At 54.3% G+C, this 18,649-nt stretch overlaps 16 non-coding genes across 16 annotated transcripts; 8 read left to right on the top strand and 8 right to left on the bottom strand.

Annotated features, from left to right (window-relative positions):
- Positions 1-328: 328 nt before the first annotated feature.
- Positions 329-400, bottom strand: TRNAE-CUC (transfer RNA glutamic acid (anticodon CUC)). Its single transcript has one exon. It is a non-coding gene; the product is annotated as a tRNA-Glu (tRNA).
- An 894-nt stretch (positions 401-1,294) lies between these two features.
- TRNAL-UAA (transfer RNA leucine (anticodon UAA)) lies at positions 1,295-1,377 on the top strand. The gene has a single exon. It is a non-coding gene; the product is annotated as a tRNA-Leu (tRNA).
- Positions 1,378-2,680: 1,303 nt separating this feature from the next.
- Positions 2,681-2,752, bottom strand: TRNAE-CUC (transfer RNA glutamic acid (anticodon CUC)). Its single transcript has one exon. It is a non-coding gene; the product is annotated as a tRNA-Glu (tRNA).
- An 894-nt stretch (positions 2,753-3,646) lies between these two features.
- On the top strand, positions 3,647-3,729 carry TRNAL-UAA (transfer RNA leucine (anticodon UAA)). The gene has a single exon. It is a non-coding gene; the product is annotated as a tRNA-Leu (tRNA).
- A 904-nt stretch (positions 3,730-4,633) lies between these two features.
- On the bottom strand, positions 4,634-4,705 carry TRNAE-CUC (transfer RNA glutamic acid (anticodon CUC)). Its single transcript has one exon. It is a non-coding gene; the product is annotated as a tRNA-Glu (tRNA).
- A 340-nt stretch (positions 4,706-5,045) lies between these two features.
- TRNAE-CUC (transfer RNA glutamic acid (anticodon CUC)) lies at positions 5,046-5,117 on the bottom strand. The gene has a single exon. It is a non-coding gene; the product is annotated as a tRNA-Glu (tRNA).
- Positions 5,118-6,019: 902 nt separating this feature from the next.
- TRNAL-UAA (transfer RNA leucine (anticodon UAA)) lies at positions 6,020-6,102 on the top strand. The gene has a single exon. It is a non-coding gene; the product is annotated as a tRNA-Leu (tRNA).
- A 904-nt stretch (positions 6,103-7,006) lies between these two features.
- On the bottom strand, positions 7,007-7,079 carry TRNAE-CUC (transfer RNA glutamic acid (anticodon CUC)). The gene has a single exon. It is a non-coding gene; the product is annotated as a tRNA-Glu (tRNA).
- Positions 7,080-8,409: 1,330 nt separating this feature from the next.
- On the top strand, positions 8,410-8,492 carry TRNAL-UAA (transfer RNA leucine (anticodon UAA)). Its single transcript has one exon. It is a non-coding gene; the product is annotated as a tRNA-Leu (tRNA).
- A 904-nt stretch (positions 8,493-9,396) lies between these two features.
- TRNAE-CUC (transfer RNA glutamic acid (anticodon CUC)) lies at positions 9,397-9,468 on the bottom strand. The gene has a single exon. It is a non-coding gene; the product is annotated as a tRNA-Glu (tRNA).
- Positions 9,469-10,816: 1,348 nt separating this feature from the next.
- TRNAL-UAA (transfer RNA leucine (anticodon UAA)) lies at positions 10,817-10,899 on the top strand. The gene has a single exon. It is a non-coding gene; the product is annotated as a tRNA-Leu (tRNA).
- Positions 10,900-12,212: 1,313 nt separating this feature from the next.
- Positions 12,213-12,286, bottom strand: TRNAE-CUC (transfer RNA glutamic acid (anticodon CUC)). Its single transcript has one exon. It is a non-coding gene; the product is annotated as a tRNA-Glu (tRNA).
- Positions 12,287-13,200: 914 nt separating this feature from the next.
- TRNAL-UAA (transfer RNA leucine (anticodon UAA)) lies at positions 13,201-13,283 on the top strand. The gene has a single exon. It is a non-coding gene; the product is annotated as a tRNA-Leu (tRNA).
- A 2,266-nt stretch (positions 13,284-15,549) lies between these two features.
- On the top strand, positions 15,550-15,632 carry TRNAL-UAA (transfer RNA leucine (anticodon UAA)). The gene has a single exon. It is a non-coding gene; the product is annotated as a tRNA-Leu (tRNA).
- Positions 15,633-16,940: 1,308 nt separating this feature from the next.
- TRNAE-CUC (transfer RNA glutamic acid (anticodon CUC)) lies at positions 16,941-17,012 on the bottom strand. Its single transcript has one exon. It is a non-coding gene; the product is annotated as a tRNA-Glu (tRNA).
- An 894-nt stretch (positions 17,013-17,906) lies between these two features.
- On the top strand, positions 17,907-17,989 carry TRNAL-UAA (transfer RNA leucine (anticodon UAA)). Its single transcript has one exon. It is a non-coding gene; the product is annotated as a tRNA-Leu (tRNA).
- The last annotated feature ends 660 nt before the right edge of the window (positions 17,990-18,649 follow it).

Genomic DNA, 18,649 nt, shown 5'->3' with positions numbered 1-18,649 from the left:
GCTCGGGAAGGCCGGGCAGTGGTGTCCGAGTGCACAATGCCTGCAGGTGCCTCAAAGGCCAGTCCATTGGGGGACTGGGAAGAGAGGGGGAGGGCCGAGCAGATAGGTTCTCTCCAGCGGTGAAAAAGGAAGCTGCCTTTTTTGCGTCAAGGGCAGTCTTTCCGCAGCGACAGGAGAATGAATGGGACTCTGCCATAAACACGTTTTGCGTCGCGCTGAGGGCACTTCCTCCATTTTGTGCACGCAAATCTGCATCTGGGAGCAAGATTTCCGGTCGCCAGTTAACTGCATTGCTGTAAATAAAAATGTCAGTTGTTAAAAGAGCTCCTTCCCTGACCGGGAATCGAACCCGGGCCGCGGCGGTGAGAGCGCCGAATCCTAACCACTAGACCACCAGGGACGGTGGGTGCACCCTGTTGCGTGTCGCTCAGATGGTGGCGTCCGAGTCCAAAGGCTGAGGGCCTCTGCTACAATGGGCACCAGTGCCTGCAGGTCTTCGGGGGCCGTTTCTGCTAATAAATAAATAAATAAAGAAAGAAATAAAGAAAGAAAGAAAGAAAACAAAAACACTTGTGATGGTCTGCGAAAAGGGGAGCTTAGAGATTGAAGACAGCATCACTTTGGGAACGTTTGCGCTTTCACTTCCAAGCGCTGATATTCCTGTCTTGCTCTCCTGAAAGGACAGCCTTCCTCGCTATGAGCTTTTGTGGGTCAGTGCTGAAGCTCCCCCTAGAGGCTGCCGCTGAAGATGCACACTCACAACTAACCCTCCTTAGGAGAACTGCTTCGTGGGAGAGCACGTTTATTAAAAGGCGGCAGGCCATGATTGCCTGCGAGACACAGCAGGGTTACCATGCAGAGTTCAAAGGGGGCTTTGCTTGTACAGCAAGTGCCGGAGGGCAAGAAGGGATGACATAGGAGCTGCCCTTTTTTCGGGCTCGCACACCAAGGCCTGCACCAGCCTTCGAGGCTCAGCCTGCCTCTGGACTGCCCTAGACCACCTTTACTCAAAACACACACTCTGGTCGGGGACTCGAAGCCAGGCCCGTGGCAGTGAAAGCACCAAATCCTCACTACTAGGCCACCGGGGAAACGACTGCAGCACCCGGGAGGTTTCCGCAACCGTACTTGCAGTCAGCTGGAGGCTATTGAAATGCTGTTAAGTGAGAGACGTTTGCCGCTCGCAAGCCAATTCCATCCAACCTCCTACAGGGGGCACTCTGGGCTGGTTTTCCACTTGTTCGCCTGCTGCTGAAACAGCAAAGATTCAATTCGAAGCCCTTTGCAGCAGCTCACCAGGATGGCCGAGTGGTTAAGGCGTTGGACTTAAGATCCAATGGACAAGTGTCCGCGTGGGTTCGAGCCCCACTCCTGGTACAGGTTTTTACTCTTCTTACCTAAATGCGGCAGCAGCTTCGCACAAGCCCTTTCCTGCTGTCTGTAGGCAGTGCCCCTACCTCAAAGCCCTGAGGCTTGAGTTCACCTGAAAAGAGCAACAAGGAATCGTTGCCCGTAGACTCTTTTCCTGGAAAACCTTTGCATTTTTGTACCATGTCCCTCGCATCCCAAGCTTAAGCCGCCAAAGTTGGCAGAGCTTGTGCAACCGCGCCAACAGCCCTACCACCCCAAAAGAAAATTGGGCAGGGATTCCCGCCTCCGCTTCCGAAACGGGCTTCCAAACGGGCGATGCCCTGACGGGTCAGCCAGTCACCGTCTAGGCCCGGTACACCCCTGTGAATAATAGAGCGTCCAACCTCAAATCAGGCTACAGGGCCCTTCAGCCCATAGAAGGAGAACCTGTCAACAAACGGGGCAAGGGCAATGCTCGGGCCCCTTGCGAAGCCTTTGCCAAGCTCCAAAGGCTGCACTTTCCCAGCAGACCACAGCTCTGTATGCAAATCAAGCAGCTACGACCCCTCCCTCCCCTGCTTTTCTCCTCCAAACCGGTACGCAACCATTTCTGCAGCCCTCTGCCCCAGGGTCCCGGGCAAGGTCTTGGTCTGATGAGGCTAGGGATGGTGGGCGAGCTCGGCTTTGGCAGGGCGACAGGACTAATATTTTCTCTACAGCTTTGGAAGAAAGAAAGCTTCCTTTTTGGGGCACAGGCCCACTTCTAGCGGCGACAGCTTCCGGTAAGGGACCATGCTGAAAAGATGCTTGGAGTTACCGCCAGGGGAGCCACGCCGCTATTGCCTGTGAGTGAAGCTACATTTGAAAGAAATATTTTTTGAGACGCAGTTGTTTGAATTTCTGTAAAAATGTCATTCAGTAAAAGCCTCTCTTCCCTGACCGGGAATCGAACCCGGGCCGCGGCGGTCCTAACCACTAGACCACCAGGGAGACCGCTGGACAGCTCGGGAAGGCCGGGCAGTGGTGTCCGAGTGCACAATGCCTGCAGGTGCCTCAAAGGCCAGTCCATTGGGGGACTGGGAAGAGAGGGGGAGGGCCGAGCAGATAGGTTCTCTCCAGCGGTGAAAAAGGAAGCTGCCTTTTTTGCGTCAAGGGCAGTCTTTCCGCAGCGACAGGAGAATGAATGGGACTCTGCCATAAACACGTTTTGCGTCGCGCTGAGGGCACTTCCTCCATTTTGTGCACGCAAATCTGCATCTGGGAGCAAGATTTCCGGTCGCCAGTTAACTGCATTGCTGTAAATAAAAATGTCAGTTGTTAAAAGAGCTCCTTCCCTGACCGGGAATCGAACCCGGGCCGCGGCGGTGAGAGCGCCGAATCCTAACCACTAGACCACCAGGGACGGTGGGTGCACCCCGTTGCGTGTCGCTCAGATGGTGGCGTCCGAGTCCAAAGGCTGAGGGCCTCTGCTACAATGGGCACCAGTGCCTGCAGGTCTTCGGGGGCCGTTTCTGCTAATAAATAAATAAATAAAGAAATAAAGAAAGAAAGAAAGAAAGAAAACAAAAACACTTGTGATGGTCTGCGAAAAGGGGAGCTTAGAGATTGAAGACAGCATCACTTTGGGAACGTTTGCGCTTTCACTTCCAAGCGCTGATATTCCTGTCTTGCTCTCCTGAAAGGACAGCCTTCCTCGCTATGAGCTTTTGTGGGTCAGTGCTGAAGCTCCCCCTAGAGGCTGCCGCTGAAGATGCACACTCACAACTAACCCTCCTTAGGAGAACTGCTTCGTGGGAGAGCACGTTTATTAAAAGGCGGCAGGCCATGATTGCCTGCGAGACACAGCAGGGTTACCATGCAGAGTTCAAAGGGGGCTTTGCTTGTACAGCAAGTGCCGGAGGGCAAGAAGGGATGACATAGGAGCTGCCCTTTTTTCGGGCTCGCACATCAAGGCCTGCACCAGCCTTCGAGGCTCAGCCTGCCTCTGGACTGCCCTAGACCACCTTTACTCAAAGCACACACTCTGGTCGGGGACTCGAAGCCAGGCCCGTGGCAGTGAAAGCACCAAATCCTCACCACTAGGCCACCGGGGAAACGACTGCAGCACCCGGGAGGTTTCCGCAACCGTACTTGCAGTCAGCTGGAGGCTATTGTAATGCTGTTAAGTGAGAGACGTTTGCCGCTCGCAAGCCAATTCCATCCAACCTCCTGCAGGGGGCACTCTGGGCTGGTTTTCCACTTGTTCGCCTGCTGCTGAAACAGCAAAGATTCAATTCGAAGCCCTTTGCAGCAGCTCACCAGGATGGCCGAGTGGTTAAGGCGTTGGACTTAAGATCCAATGGACAAGTGTCCGCGTGGGTTCGAGCCCCACTCCTGGTACAGGTTTTTACTCTTCTTACCTAAATGCGGCAGCAGCTTCGCACAAGCCCTTTCCTGCTGTCTGTAGGCAGTGCCCCTACCTCAAAGCCCTGAGGCTTGAGTTCACCTGAAAAGAGCAACAAGGAATCGTTGCCCGTAGACTCTTTTCCTGGAAAACCTTTGCATTTTTGTACCATGTCCCTCGCATCCCAAGCTTAAGCCGCCAAAGTTGGCAGAGCTTGTGCAACCCCGCCAACAGCCCTACCACCCCAAAAGAAAATTGGGCAGGGATTCCCGCCTCCGCTTCCGAAACGGGCTTCCAAACGGGCGATGCCCTGACGGGTCAGCCAGTCACCGTCTAGGCCCGGTACACCCCTGTGAATAATAGAGCGTCCAACCTCAAATCAGGCTACAGGGCCCTTCAGCCCATAGAAGGAGAACCTGTCAACAAACGGGGCGAGGGCAATGCTCGGGCCCCTTGCGAAGCCTTTGCCAAGCTCCAAAGGCTGCACTTTCCCAGCAGACCACAGCTCTGTATGCAAATCAAGCAGCTACGACCCCTCCCTCCCCTGCTTTTCTCCTCCAAACCGATACGCAACCATTTCTGCAGCCCTCTGCCCCAGGGTCCCGGGCAAGGTCTTGGTCTGATGAGGCTAGGGATGGTGGGCGAGCTCGGCTTTGGCAGGGCGACAGGACTAATATTTTCTCTACAGCTTTGGAAGAAAGAAAGCTTCCTTTTTGGGGCACAGGCCCACTTCTAGCGGCGACAGCTTCCGGTAAGGGACCATGCTGAAAAGATGCTTGGAGTTACCGCCAGGGGAGCCACGCCGCTATTGCCTGTGAGTGAAGCTACATTTGAAAGAAATATTTTTTGAGACGCAGTTGTTTGAATTTCTGTAAAAATGTCATTCAGTAAAAGCCTCTCTTCCCTGACCGGGAATCGAACCCGGGCCGCGGCGGTGAGAGTGCCGAATCCTAACCACTAGACCACCAGGGAGACCGCTGGACAGCTCGGGAAGGCCGGGCAGTGGTGTCCGAGTGCACAATGCCTGCAGGTGCCTCAAAGGCCAGTCCATTGGGGGACTGGGAAGAGAGGGGGAGGGCCGAGCAGATTGGTTCTCTCCAGCGGTGAAAAAGGAAGCTGCCTTTTTTGCGTCAAGTGCAGTCTTTCCGCAGCGACAGGAGAATGAATGGGACTCTGCCATAAACACGTTTTGCGTCGCGCTGAGGGCACTTCCTCCATTTTGTGCACGCAAATCTGCATCTGGGAGCAAGATTTCCGGTCGCCAGTTAACTGCATTGCTGTAAATAAAAATGTCAGTTGTTAAAAGAGCTCCTTCCCTGACCGGGAATCGAACCCGGGCCGCGGCGGTGAGAGCGCCGAATCCTAACCACTAGACCACCAGGGACGGTGGGTGCACCCCGTTGCGTGTCGCTCAGATGGTGGCGTCCGAGTCCAGAGGCTGAGGGCCTCTGCTACAATGGGCACCAGTGCCTGCAGGTCTTCGGGGGCCGTTTCTGCTAATAAATAAATAAATAAATAAATAAAGAAATAAAGAAAGAAAGAAAGAAAGAAAACAAAAACACTTGTGATGGTCTGCGAAAAGGGGAGCTTAGAGATTGAAGACAGCATCACTTTGGGAACGTTTGCGCTTTCACTTCCAAGCGCTGATATTCCTGTCTTGCTCTCCTGAAAGGACAGCCTTCCTCGCTATGAGCTTTTGTGGGTCAGTGCTGAAGCTCCCCCTAGAGGCTGCCGCTGAAGATGCACACTCACAACTAACCCTCCTTAGGAGAACTGCTTCGTGGGAGAGCACGTTTATTAAAAGGCGGCAGGCCATGATTGCCTGCGAGACACAGCAGGGTTACCATGCAGAGTTCAAAGGGGGCTTTGCTTGTACAGCAAGTGCCGGAGGGCAAGAAGGGATGACATAGGAGCTGCCCTTTTTTCGGGCTCGCACACCAAGGCCTGCACCAGCCTTCGAGGCTCAGCCTGCCTCTGGACTGCCCTAGACCACCTTTACTCAAAGCACACACTCTGGTCGGGGACTCGAAGCCAGGCCCGTGGCAGTGAAAGCACCAAATCCTCACCACTAGGCCACCGGGGAAACGACTGCAGCACCCGGGAGGTTTCCGCAACCGTACTTGCAGTCAGCTGGAGGCTATTGTAATGCTGTTAAGTGAGAGACGTTTGCCGCTCGCAAGCCAATTCCATCCAACCTCCTGCAGGGGGCACTCTGGGCTGGTTTTCCACTTGTTCGCCTGCTGCTGAAACAGCAAAGATTCAATTCGAAGCCCTTTGCAGCAGCTCACCAGGATGGCCGAGTGGTTAAGGCGTTGGACTTAAGATCCAATGGACAAGTGTCTGCGTGGGTTCGAGCCCCACTCCTGGTACAGGTTTTTACTCTTCTTACCTAAATGCGGCAGCAGCTTCGCACAAGCCCTTTCCTGCTGTCTGTAGGCAGTGCCCCTACCTCAAAGCCCTGAGGCTTGAGTTCACCTGAAAAGAGCAACAAGGAATCGTTGCCCGTAGACTCTTTTCCTGGAAAACCTTTGCATTTTTGTACCATGTCCCTCGCATCCCAAGCTTAAGCCGCCAAAGTTGGCAGAGCTTGTGCAACCCCGCCAACAGCCCTACCACCCCAAAAGAAAATTGGGCAGGGATTCCCGCCTCCGCTTCCGAAACGGGCTTCCAAACGGGCGATGCCCTGACGGGTCAGCCAGTCACCGTCTAGGCCCGGTACACCCCTGTGAATAATAGAGCGTCCAACCTCAAATCAGGCTACAGGGCCCTTCAGCCCATAGAAGGAGAACCTGTCAACAAACGGGGCGAGGGCAATGCTCGGGCCCCTTGCAAAGCCTTTGCCAAGCTCCAAAGGCTGCACTTTCCCAGCAGACCACAGCTCTGTATGCAAATCAAGCAGCTACGACCCCTCCCTCCCCTGCTTTTCTCCTCCAAACCGGTACGCAACCATTTCTGCAGCCCTCTGCCCCAGGGTCCCGGGCAAGGTCTTGGTCTGATGAGGCTAGGGATGGTGGGCGAGCTCGGCTTTGGCAGGGCGACAGGACTAATATTTTCTCTACAGCTTTGGAAGAAAGAAAGCTTCCTTTTTGGGGCACAGGCCCACTTCTAGCGGCGACAGCTTCCGGTAAGGGACCATGCTGAAAAGATGCTTGGAGTTACCGCCAGGGGAGCCACGCCGCTATTGCCTGTGAGTGAAGCTACATTTGAAAGAAATATTTTTTGAGACGCAGTTGTTTGAATTTCTGTAAAAATGTCATTCAGTAAAAGCCTCTCTTCCCTGACCGGGAATCGAACCCGGGCCGCGGCGGGTGAGAGCGCCGAATCCTAACCACTAGACCACCAGGGAGACCGCTGGATAGCTCGGGAAGGCCGGGCAGTGGTGTCCGAGTGCACAATGCCTGCAGGTGCCTCAAAGGCCAGTCCATTGGGGGACTGGGAAGAGAGGGGGAGGGCCGAGCAGATAGGTTCTCTCCAGCGGTGAAAAAGGAAGCTGCCTTTTTTGCGTCAAGGGCAGTCTTTCCGCAGCGACAGGAGAATGAATGGGACTCTGCCATAAACACGTTTTGCGTCGCGCTGAGGGCACTTCCTCCATTTTGTGCACGCAAATCTGCATCTGGGAGCAAGATTTCCGGTCGCCAGTTAACTGCATTGCTGTAAATAAAAATGTCAGTTGTTAAAAGAGCTCCTTCTCTGACCGGGAATCGAACCCGGGGTGAGAGCGCCGAATCCTAACCACTAGACCACCAGGGACGGTGGGTGCACCCTGTTGCGTGTCGCTCAGATGGTGGCGTCCGAGTCCAAAGGCTGAGGGCCTCTGCTACAATGGGCACCAGTGCCTGCAGGTCTTCGGGGGCCATTTCTGCTAATAAATAAATAAAGAAAGAAAGAAAGAAAGAAAGAAAGAAAGAAAGAAAGAAAGAAAGAAAGAAAGAAAGAAAGAAAACAAAAACACTTGTGATGGTCTGCGAAAAGGGGAGCTTAGAGATTGAAGACAGCATCACTTTGGGAACGTTTGCGCTTTCACTTCCAAGCGCTGATATTCCTGTCTTGCTCTCCTGAAAGGACAGCCTTCCTCGCTATGAGCTTTTGTGGGTCAGTGCTGAAGCTCCCCCTAGAGGCTGCCGCTGAAGATGCACACTCACAACTAACCCTCCTTAGGAGAACTGCTTCGTGGGAGAGCAAGTTTATTAAAAGGCGGCAGGCCATGATTGCCTGCGAGACACAGCAGGGTTACCATGCAGAGTTCAAAGGGGGCTTTGCTTGTACAGCAAGTGCCGGAGGGCAAGAAGGGATGACATAGGAGCTGCCCTTTTTTCGGGCTCGCACACCAAGGCCTGCACCAGCCTTCGAGGCTCAGCCTGCCTCTGGACTGCCCTAGACCACCTTTACTCAAAGCACACACTCTGGTCGGGGACTCGAAGCCAGGCCCGTGGCAGTGAAAGCACCAAATCCTCACCACTAGGCCACCGGGGAAACGACTGCAGCACCCGGGAGGTTTCCGCAACCGTACTTGCAGTCAGCTGGAGGCTATTGAAATGCTGTTAAGTGAGAGACGTTTGCCGCTCGCAAGCCAATTCCATCCAACCTCCTGCAGGGGGCACTCTGGGCTGGTTTTCCACTTGTTCGCCTGCTGCTGAAACAGCAAAGATTCAATTCGAAGCCCTTTGCAGCAGCTCACCAGGATGGCCGAGTGGTTAAGGCATTGGACTTAAGATCCAATGGACAAGTGTCCGCGTGGGTTTGAGCCCCACTCCTGGTACAGGTTTTTACTCTTCTTACCTAAATGCGGCAGCAGCTTCGCACAAGCCCTTTCCTGCTGTCTGTAGGCAGTGCCCCTACCTCAAAGCCCTGAGGCTTGAGTTCACCTGAAAAGAGCAACAAGGAATCGTTGCCCGTAGACTCTTTTCCTGGAAAACCTTTGCATTTTTGTACCATGTCCCTCGCATCCCAAGCTTAAGCCGCCAAAGTTGGCAGAGCTTGTGCAACCGCGCCAACAGCCCTACCACCCCAAAAGAAAATTGGGCAGGGATTCCCGCCTCCGCTTCCGAAACGGGCTTCCAAACGGGCGATGCCCTGACGGGTCAGCCAGTCACCGTCTAGGCCCGGTACACCCCTGTGAATAATAGAGCGTCCAACCTCAAATCAGGCTACAGGGCCCTTCAGCCCATAGAAGGAGAACCTGTCAACAAACGGGGCGAGGGCAATGCTCGGGCCCCTTGCGAAGCCTTTGCCAAGCTCCAAAGGCTGCACTTTCCCAGCAGACCACAGCTCTGTATGCAAATCAAGCAGCTACGACCCCTCCCTCCCCTGCTTTTCTCCTCCAAACCGGTACGCAACCATTTCTGCAGCCCTCTGCCCCAGGGTCCCGGGCAAGGTCTTGGTCTGATGAGGCTAGGGATGGTGGGCGAGCTCGGCTTTGGCAGGGCGACAGGACTAATATTTTCTCTACAGCTTTGGAAGAAAGAAAGCTTCCTTTTTGGGGCACAGGCCCACTTCTAGCGGCGACAGCTTCCGGTAAGGGACCATGCTGAAAAGATGCTTGGAGTTACCGCCAGGGGAGCCACGCCGCTATTGCCTGTGAGTGAAGCTACATTTGAAAGAAATATTTTTTGAGACGCAGTTGTTTGAATTTCTGTAAAAATGTCATTCAGTAAAAGCCTCTCTTCCCTGACCGGGAATCGAACCCGGGCCGCGGCGGTGAGAGCGCCGAATCCTAACCACTAGACCACCAGGGAGACCGCTGGACAGCTCGGGAAGGCCGGGCAGTGGTGTCCGAGTGCACAATGCCTGCAGGTGCCTCAAAGGCCAGTCCATTGGGGGACTGGGAAGAGAGGGGGAGGGCCGAGCAGATAGGTTCTCTCCAGCGGTGAAAAAGGAAGCTGCCTTTTTTGCGTCAAGGGCAGTCTTTCCGCAGCGACAGGAGAATGAATGGGACTCTGCCATAAACACGTTTTGCGTCGCGCTGAGGGCACTTCCTCCATTTTGTGCACGCAAATCTGCATCTGGGAGCAAGATTTCCGGTCGCCAGTTAACTGCATTGCTGTAAATAAAAATGTCAGTTGTTAAAAGAGCTCCTTCTCTGACCGGGAATCGAACCCGGGGTGAGAGCGCCGAATCCTAACCACTAGACCACCAGGGACGGTGGGTGCACCCTGTTGCGTGTCGCTCAGATGGTGGCGTCCGAGTCCAAAGGCTGAGGGCCTCTGCTACAATGGGCACCAGTGCCTGCAGGTCTTCGGGGGCCGTTTCTGCTAATAAAGAAAGAAAGAAAGAAAGAAAGAAAGAAAGAAAGAAAGAAAGAGAAAGAAAGAAAGAAAGAAAGAAAGAAAGAAAGAAAGAAAGAAAGAAAACAAAAACACTTGTGATGGTCTGCGAAAAGGGGAGCTTAGAGATTGAAGACAGCATCACTTTGGGAACGTTTGCGCTTTCACTTCCAAGCGCTGATATTCCTGTCTTGCTCTCCTGAAAGGACAGCCTTCCTCGCTATGAGCTTTTGTGGGTCAGTGCTGAAGCTCCCCCTAGAGGCTGCCGCTGAAGATGCACACTCACAACTAACCCTCCTTAGGAGAACTGCTTCGTGGGAGAGCACGTTTATTAAAAGGCGGCAGGCCATGATTGCCTGCGAGACACAGCAGGGTTACCATGCAGAGTTCAAAGGGGGCTTTGCTTGTACAGCAAGTGCCGGAGGGCAAGAAGGGATGACATAGGAGCTGCCCTTTTTTCGGGCTCGCACACCAAGGCCTGCACCAGCCTTCGAGGCTCAGCCTGCCTCTGGACTGCCCTAGACCACCTTTACTCAAAGCACACACTCTGGTCGGGGACTCGAAGCCAGGCCCGTGGCAGTGAAAGCACCAAATCCTCACCACTAGGCCACCGGGGAAACGACTGCAGCACCCGGGAGGTTTCCGCAACCGTACTTGCAGTCAGCTGGAGGCTATTGAAATGCTGTTAAGTGAGAGACGTTTGCCGCTCGCAAGCCAATTCCATCCAACCTCCTGCAGGGGGCACTCTGGGCTGGTTTTCCACTTGTTCGCCTGCTGCTGAAACAGCAAAGATTCAATTCGAAGCCCTTTGCAGCAGCTCACCAGGATGGCCGAGTGGTTAAGGCATTGGACTTAAGATCCAATGGACAAGTGTCCGCGTGGGTTCGAGCCCCACTCCTGGTACAGGTTTTTACTCTTCTTACCTAAATGCGGCAGCAGCTTCGCACAAGCCCTTTCCTGCTGTCTGTAGGCAGTGCCCCTACCTCAAAGCCCTGAGGCTTGAGTTCACCTGAAAAGAGCAACAAGGAATCGTTGCCCGTAGACTCTTTTCCTGGAAAACCTTTGCATTTTTGTACCATGTCCCTCGCATCCCAAGCTTAAGCCGCCAAAGTTGGCAGAGCTTGTGCAACCGCGCCAACAGCCCTACCACCCCAAAAGAAAATTGGGCAGGGATTCCCGCCTCCGCTTCCGAAACGGGCTTCCAAACGGGCGATGCCCTGACGGGTCAGCCAGTCACCGTCTAGGCCCGGTACACCCCTGTGAATAATAGAGCGTCCAACCTCAAATCAGGCTACAGGGCCCTTCAGCCCATAGAAGGAGAACCTGTCAACAAACGGGGCGAGGGCAATGCTCGGGCCCCTTGCGAAGCCTTTGCCAAGCTCCAAAGGCTGCACTTTCCCAGCAGACCACAGCTCTGTATGCAAATCAAGCAGCTACGACCCCTCCCTCCCCTGCTTTTCTCCTCCAAACCGGTACGCAACCATTTCTGCAGCCCTCTGCCCCAGGGTCCCGGGCAAGGTCTTGGTCTGATGAGGCTAGGGATGGTGGGCGAGCTCGGCTTTGGCAGGGCGACAGGACTAATATTTTCTCTACAGCTTTGGAAGAAAGAAAGCTTCCTTTTTGGGGCACAGGCCCACTTCTAGCGGCGACAGCTTCCGGTAAGGGACCATGCTGAAAAGATGCTTGGAGTTACCGCCAGGGGAGCCACGCCGCTATTGCCTGTGAGTGAAGCTACATTTGAAAGAAATATTTTTTGAGACGCAGTTGTTTGAATTTCTGTAAAAATGTCATTCAGTAAAAGCCTCTCTTCCCTGACCGGGAATCGAACCCGGGCCGCGGTGAGAGCGCCGAATCCTAACCACTAGACCACCAGGGAGACGGCTGGATAGCTCGGGAAGGCCGGGCAGTGGTGTCCGAGTGCACAATGCCTGCAGGTGCCTCAAAGGCCAGTCCATTGGGGGACTGGGAAGAGAGGGGGAGGGCCGAGCAGATAGGTTCTCTCCAGCGGTGAAAAAGGAAGCTGCCTTTTTTGCGTCAAGGGCAGTCTTTCCGCAGCGACAGGAGAATGAATGGGACTCTGCCATAAACACGTTTTGCGTCGCGCTGAGGGCACTTCCTCCATTTTGTGCACGCAAATCTGCATCTGGGAGCAAGATTTCCGGTCGCCAGTTAACTGCATTGCTGTAAATAAAAATGTCAGTTGTTAAAAGAGCTCCTTCCCTGACCGGGAATCGAACCCGGGCCGCGGCGGTGAGAGCACCCCGAATCCTAACCACTAGACCACCAGGGACGGTGGGTGCACCCTGTTGCGTGTCGCTCAGATGGTGGCGTCCGAGTCCAAAGGCTGAGGGCCTCTGCTACAATGGGCACCAGTGCCTGCAGGTCTTCGGGGGCCGTTTCTGCTAATAAATAAATAAAGAAAGAAAGAAAGAAAGAAAGAAAAAAAGAAAGAAAGAAAGAAAGAAAGAAAACAAAAACACTTGTGATGGTCTGCGAAAAGGGGAGCTTAGAGATTGAAGACAGCATCACTTTGGGAACGTTTGCGCTTTCACTTCCAAGCGCTGATATTCCTGTCTTGCTCTCCTGAAAGGACAGCCTTCCTCGCTATGAGCTTTTGTGGGTCAGTGCTGAAGCTCCCCCTAGAGGCTGCCGCTGAAGATGCACACTCACAACTAACCCTCCTTAGGAGAACTGCTTCGTGGGAGAGCACGTTTATTAAAAGGCGGCAGGCCATGATTGCCTGCGAGACACAGCAGGGTTACCATGCAGAGTTCAAAGGGGGCTTTGCTTGTACAGCAAGTGCCGGAGGGCAAGAAGGGATGACATAGGAGCTGCCCTTTAGTCGGGCTCGCACACCAAGGCCTGCACCAGCCTTCGAGGCTCAGCCTGCCTCTGGACTGCCCTAGACCACCTTTACTCAAAGCACACACTCTGGTCGGGGACTCGAAGCCAGGCCCGTGGCAGTGAAAGCACCAAATCCTCACCACTAGGCCACCGGGGAAACGACTGCAGCACCCGGGAGGTTTCCGCAACCGTACTTGCAGTCAGCTGGAGGCTATTGAAATGCTGTTAAGTGAGAGACGTTTGCCGCTCGCAAGCCAATTCCATCCAACCTCCTGCAGGGGGCACTCTGGGCTGGTTTTCCACTTGTTCGCCTGCTGCTGAAACAGCAAAGATTCAATTCGAAGCCCTTTGCAGCAGCTCACCAGGATGGCCGAGTGGTTAAGGTGTTGGACTTAAGATCCAATGGACAAGTGTCCGCGTGGGTCCGAGCCCCACTCCTGGTACAGGTTTTTACTCTTCTTACCTAAATTCGGCAGCAGCTTCGCACAAGCCCTTTCCTGCTGTCTGTAGGCAGTGCCCCTACCTCAAAGCCCTGAGGCTTGAGTTCACCTGAAAAGAGCAACAAGGAATCGTTGCCCGTAGACTCTTTTCCTGGAAAACCTTTGCATTTTTGTACCATGTCCCTCGCATCCCAAGCTTAAGCCGCCAAAGTTGGCAGAGCTTGTGCAACCCCGCCAACAGCCCTACCACCCCAAAAGAAAATTGGGCAGGGATTCCCGCCTCCGCTTCCTCACGGCTTCCGAAACGGGCGATGCCCTGACGGGTCAGCCAGTCACCGTCTAGGCCCGGTACACCCCTGTGAATAATAGAGCGTCCAACCTCAAATCAGGCTACAGGGCCCTTCAGCCCATAGAAGGAGAACCTGTCAACAAACGGGGCGAGGGCAATGCTCGGGCCCCTTGCGAAGCCTTTGCCAAGCTCCAAAGGCTGCACTTTCCCAGCAGACCACAGCTCTGTATGCAAATCAAGCAGCTACGACCCCTCCCTCCCCTGCTTTTCTCCTCCAAACCGGTACGCAACCATTTCTGCAGCCCTCTGCCCCAGGGTCCCGGGCAAGGTCTTGGTCTGATGAGGCTAGGGATGGTGGGCGAGCTCGGCTTTGGCAGGGCGACAGGACTAATATTTTCTCTACAGCTTTGGAAGAAAGAAAGCTTCCTTTTTGGGGCACAGGCTCACTTCTAGCGGCGACAGCTTCCGGTAAGGGACCATGCTGAAAAGATGCTTGGAGTTACCGCCAGGGGAGCCACGCCGCTATTGCCTGTGAGTGAAGCTACATTTGAAAGAAATATTTTTTGAGACGCAGTTGTTTGAATTTCTGTAAAAATGTCATTCAGTAAAAGCCTCTCTTCCCTGACCGGGAATCGAACCCGGGCCGCGGAGCGCCGAATCCTAACCACTAGACCACCAGGGAGACCGCTGGATAGCTCGGGAAGGCCGGGCAGTGGTGTCCGAGTGCACAATGCCTGCAGGTGCCTCAAAGGCCAGTCCATTGGGGGACTGGGAAGAGAGGGGGAGGGCCGAGCAGATAGGTTCTCTCCAGCGGTGAAAAAGGAAGCTGCCTTTTTTGCGTCAAGGGCAGTCTTTCCGCAGCGACAGGAGAATGAATGGGACTCTGCCATAAACACGTTTTGCGTCGCGCTGAGGGCACTTCCTCCATTTTGTGCACGCAAATCTGCATCTGGGAGCAAGATTTCCGGTCGCCAGTTAACTGCATTGCTGTAAATAAAAATGTCAGTTGTTAAAAGAGCTCCTTCCCTGACCGGGAATCGAACCCGGGCCGCGGCAGCCGAATCCTAACCACTAGACCACCAGGGACGGTGGGTGCACCCTGTTGCGTGTCGCTCAGATGGTGGCGTCCGAGTCCAAAGGCTGAGGGCCTCTGCTACAATGGGCACCAGTGCCTGCAGGTCTTCGGGGGCCGTTTCTGCTAATAAATAAATAAATAAAGAAAGAAATAAAGAAAGAAAGAAAGAAAACAAAAACACTTGTGATGGTCTGCGAAAAGGGGAGCTTAGAGATTGAAGACAGCATCACTTTGGGAACGTTTGCGCTTTCACTTCCAAGCGCTGATATTCCTGTCTTGCTCTCCTGAAAGGACAGCCTTCCTCGCTATGAGCTTTTGTGGGTCAGTGCTGAAGCTCCCCCTAGAGGCTGCCGCTGAAGATGCACACTCACAACTAACCCTCCTTAGGAGAACTGCTTCGTGGGAGAGCACGTTTATTAAAAGGCGGCAGGCCATGATTGCCTGCGAGACACAGCAGGGTTACCATGCAGAGTTCAAAGGGGGCTTTGCTTGTACAGCAAGTGCCGGAGGGCAAGAAGGGATGACATAGGAGCTGCCCTTTAGTCGGGCTCGCACACCAAGGCCTGCACCAGCCTTCGAGGCTCAGCCTGCCTCTGGACTGCCCTAGACCACCTTTACTCAAAGCACACACTCTGGTCGGGGACTCGAAGCCAGGCCCGTGGCAGTGAAAGCACCAAATCCTCACCACTAGGCCACCGGGGAAACGACTGCAGCACCCGGGAGGTTTCCGCAACCGTACTTGCAGTCAGCTGGAGGCTATTGAAATGCTGTTAAGTGAGAGACGTTTGCCGCTCGCAAGCCAATTCCATCCAACCTCCTGCAGGGGGCACTCTGGGCTGGTTTTCCACTTGTTCGCCTGCTGCTGAAACAGCAAAGATTCAATTCGAAGCCCTTTGCAGCAGCTCACCAGGATGGCCGAGTGGTTAAGGTGTTGGACTTAAGATCCAATGGACAAGTGTCCGCGTGGGTCCGAGCCCCACTCCTGGTACAGGTTTTTACTCTTCTTACCTAAATTCGGCAGCAGCTTCGCACAAGCCCTTTCCTGCTGTCTGTAGGCAGTGCCCCTACCTCAAAGCCCTGAGGCTTGAGTTCACCTGAAAAGAGCAACAAGGAATCGTTGCCCGTAGACTCTTTTCCTGGAAAACCTTTGCATTTTTGTACCATGTCCCTCGCATCCCAAGCTTAAGCCGCCAAAGTTGGCAGAGCTTGTGCAACCCCGCCAACAGCCCTACCACCCCAAAAGAAAATTGGGCAGGGATTCCCGCCTCCGCTTCCTCACGGCTTCCGAAACGGGCGATGCCCTGACGGGTCAGCCAGTCACCGTCTAGGCCCGGTACACCCCTGTGAATAATAGAGCGTCCAACCTCAAATCAGGCTACAGGGCCCTTCAGCCCATAGAAGGAGAACCTGTCAACAAACGGGGCGAGGGCAATGCTCGGGCCCCTTGCGAAGCCTTTGCCAAGCTCCAAAGGCTGCACTTTCCCAGCAGACCACAGCTCTGTATGCAAATCAAGCAGCTACGACCCCTCCCTCCCCTGCTTTTCTCCTCCAAACCGGTACGCAACCATTTCTGCAGCCCTCTGCCCCAGGGTCCCGGGCAAGGTCTTGGTCTGATGAGGCTAGGGATGGTGGGCGAGCTCGGCTTTGGCAGGGCGACAGGACTAATATTTTCTCTACAGCTTTGGAAGAAAGAAAGCTTCCTTTTTGGGGCACAGGCTCACTTCTAGCGGCGACAGCTTCCGGTAAGGGACCATGCTGAAAAGATGCTTGGAGTTACCGCCAGGGGAGCCACGCCGCTATTGCCTGTGAGTGAAGCTACATTTGAAAGAAATATTTTTTGAGACGCAGTTGTTTGAATTTCTGTAAAAATGTCATTCAGTAAAAGCCTCTCTTCCCTGACCGGGAATCGAACCCGGGCCGCGGAGCGCCGAATCCTAACCACTAGACCACCAGGGAGACCGCTGGATAGCTCGGGAAGGCCGGGCAGTGGTGTCCGAGTGCACAATGCCTGCAGGTGCCTCAAAGGCCAGTCCATTGGGGGACTGGGAAGAGAGGGGGAGGGCCGAGCAGATAGGTTCTCTCCAGCGGTGAAAAAGGAAGCTGCCTTTTTTGCGTCAAGGGCAGTCTTTCCGCAGCGACAGGAGAATGAATGGGACTCTGCCATAAACACGTTTTGCGTCGCGCTGAGGGCACTTCCTCCATTTTGTGCACGCAAATCTGCATCTGGGAGCAAGATTTCCGGTCGCCAGTTAACTGCATTGCTGTAAATAAAAATGTCAGTTGTTAAAAGAGCTCCTTCCCTGACCGGGAATCGAACCCGGGCCGCGGCGGTGAGAGCGCCGAATCCTAACCACTAGACCACCAGGGACGGTGGGTGCACCCTGTTGCGTGTCGCTCAGATGGTGGCGTCCGAGTCCAAAGGCTGAGGGCCTCTGCTACAATGGGCACCAGTGCCTGCAGGTCTTCGGGGGCCGTTTCTGCTAATAAATAAATAAATAAAGAAAGAAATAAAGAAAGAAAGAAAGAAAACAAAAACACTTGTGATGGTCTGCGAAAAGGGGAGCTTAGAGATTGAAGACAGCATCACTTTGGGAACGTTTGCGCTTTCACTTCCAAGCGCTGATATTCCTGTCTTGCTCTCCTGAAAGGACAGCCTTCCTCGCTATGAGCTTTTGTGGGTCAGTGCTGAAGCTCCCCCTAGAGGCTGCCGCTGAAGATGCACACTCACAACTAACCCTCCTTAGGAGAACTGCTTCGTGGGAGAGCACGTTTATTAAAAGGCGGCAGGCCATGATTGCCTGCGAGACACAGCAGGGTTACCATGCAGAGTTCAAAGGGGGCTTTGCTTGTACAGCAAGTGCCGGAGGGCAAGAAGGGATGACATAGGAGCTGCCCTTTTTTCGGGCTCGCACACCAAGGCCTGCACCAGCCTTCGAGGCTCAGCCTGCCTCTGGACTGCCCTAGACCACCTTTACTCAAAACACACACTCTGGTCGGGGACTCGAAGCCAGGCCCGTGGCAGTGAAAGCACCAAATCCTCACTACTAGGCCACCGGGGAAACGACTGCAGCACCCGGGAGGTTTCCGCAACCGTACTTGCAGTCAGCTGGAGGCTATTGAAATGCTGTTAAGTGAGAGACGTTTGCCGCTCGCAAGCCAATTCCATCCAACCTCCTACAGGGGGCACTCTGGGCTGGTTTTCCACTTGTTCGCCTGCTGCTGAAACAGCAAAGATTCAATTCGAAGCCCTTTGCAGCAGCTCACCAGGATGGCCGAGTGGTTAAGGCGTTGGACTTAAGATCCAATGGACAAGTGTCCGCGTGGGTTCGAGCCCCACTCCTGGTACAGGTTTTTACTCTTCTTACCTAAATGCGGCAGCAGCTTCGCACAAGCCCTTTCCTGCTGTCTGTAGGCAGTGCCCCTACCTCAAAGCCCTGAGGCTTGAGTTCACCTGAAAAGAGCAACAAGGAATCGTTGCCCGTAGACTCTTTTCCTGGAAAACCTTTGCATTTTTGTACCATGTCCCTCGCATCCCAAGCTTAAGCCGCCAAAGTTGGCAGAGCTTGTGCAACCGCGCCAACAGCCCTACCACCCCAAAAGAAAATTGGGCAGGGATTCCCGCCTCCGCTTCCGAAACGGGCTTCCAAACGGGCGATGCCCTGACGGGTCAGCCAGTCACCGTCTAGGCCCGGTACACCCCTGTGAATAATAGAGCGTCCAACCTCAAATCAGGCTACAGGGCCCTTCAGCCCATAGAAGGAGAACCTGTCAACAAACGGGGCGAGGGCAATGCTCGGGCCCCTTGCGAAGCCTTTGCCAAGCTCCAAAGGCTGCACTTTCCCAGCAGACCACAGCTCTGTATGCAAATCAAGCAGCTACGACCCCTCCCTCCCCTGCTTTTCTCCTCCAAACCGGTACGCAACCATTTCTGCAGCCCTCTGCCCCAGGGTCCCGGGCAAGGTCTTGGTCTGATGAGGCTAGGGATGGTGGGCGAGCTCGGCTTTG

This window comes from Ambystoma mexicanum, chromosome 5p (assembly GCF_040938575.1).
Source record: "Ambystoma mexicanum isolate Mex_15411 chromosome 5p, UKY_AmexF1_1, whole genome shotgun sequence".
NCBI lineage: Eukaryota > Metazoa > Chordata > Amphibia > Caudata > Ambystomatidae > Ambystoma > Ambystoma mexicanum.
This window is presented reverse-complemented; position numbering and strand designations above follow the sequence as displayed.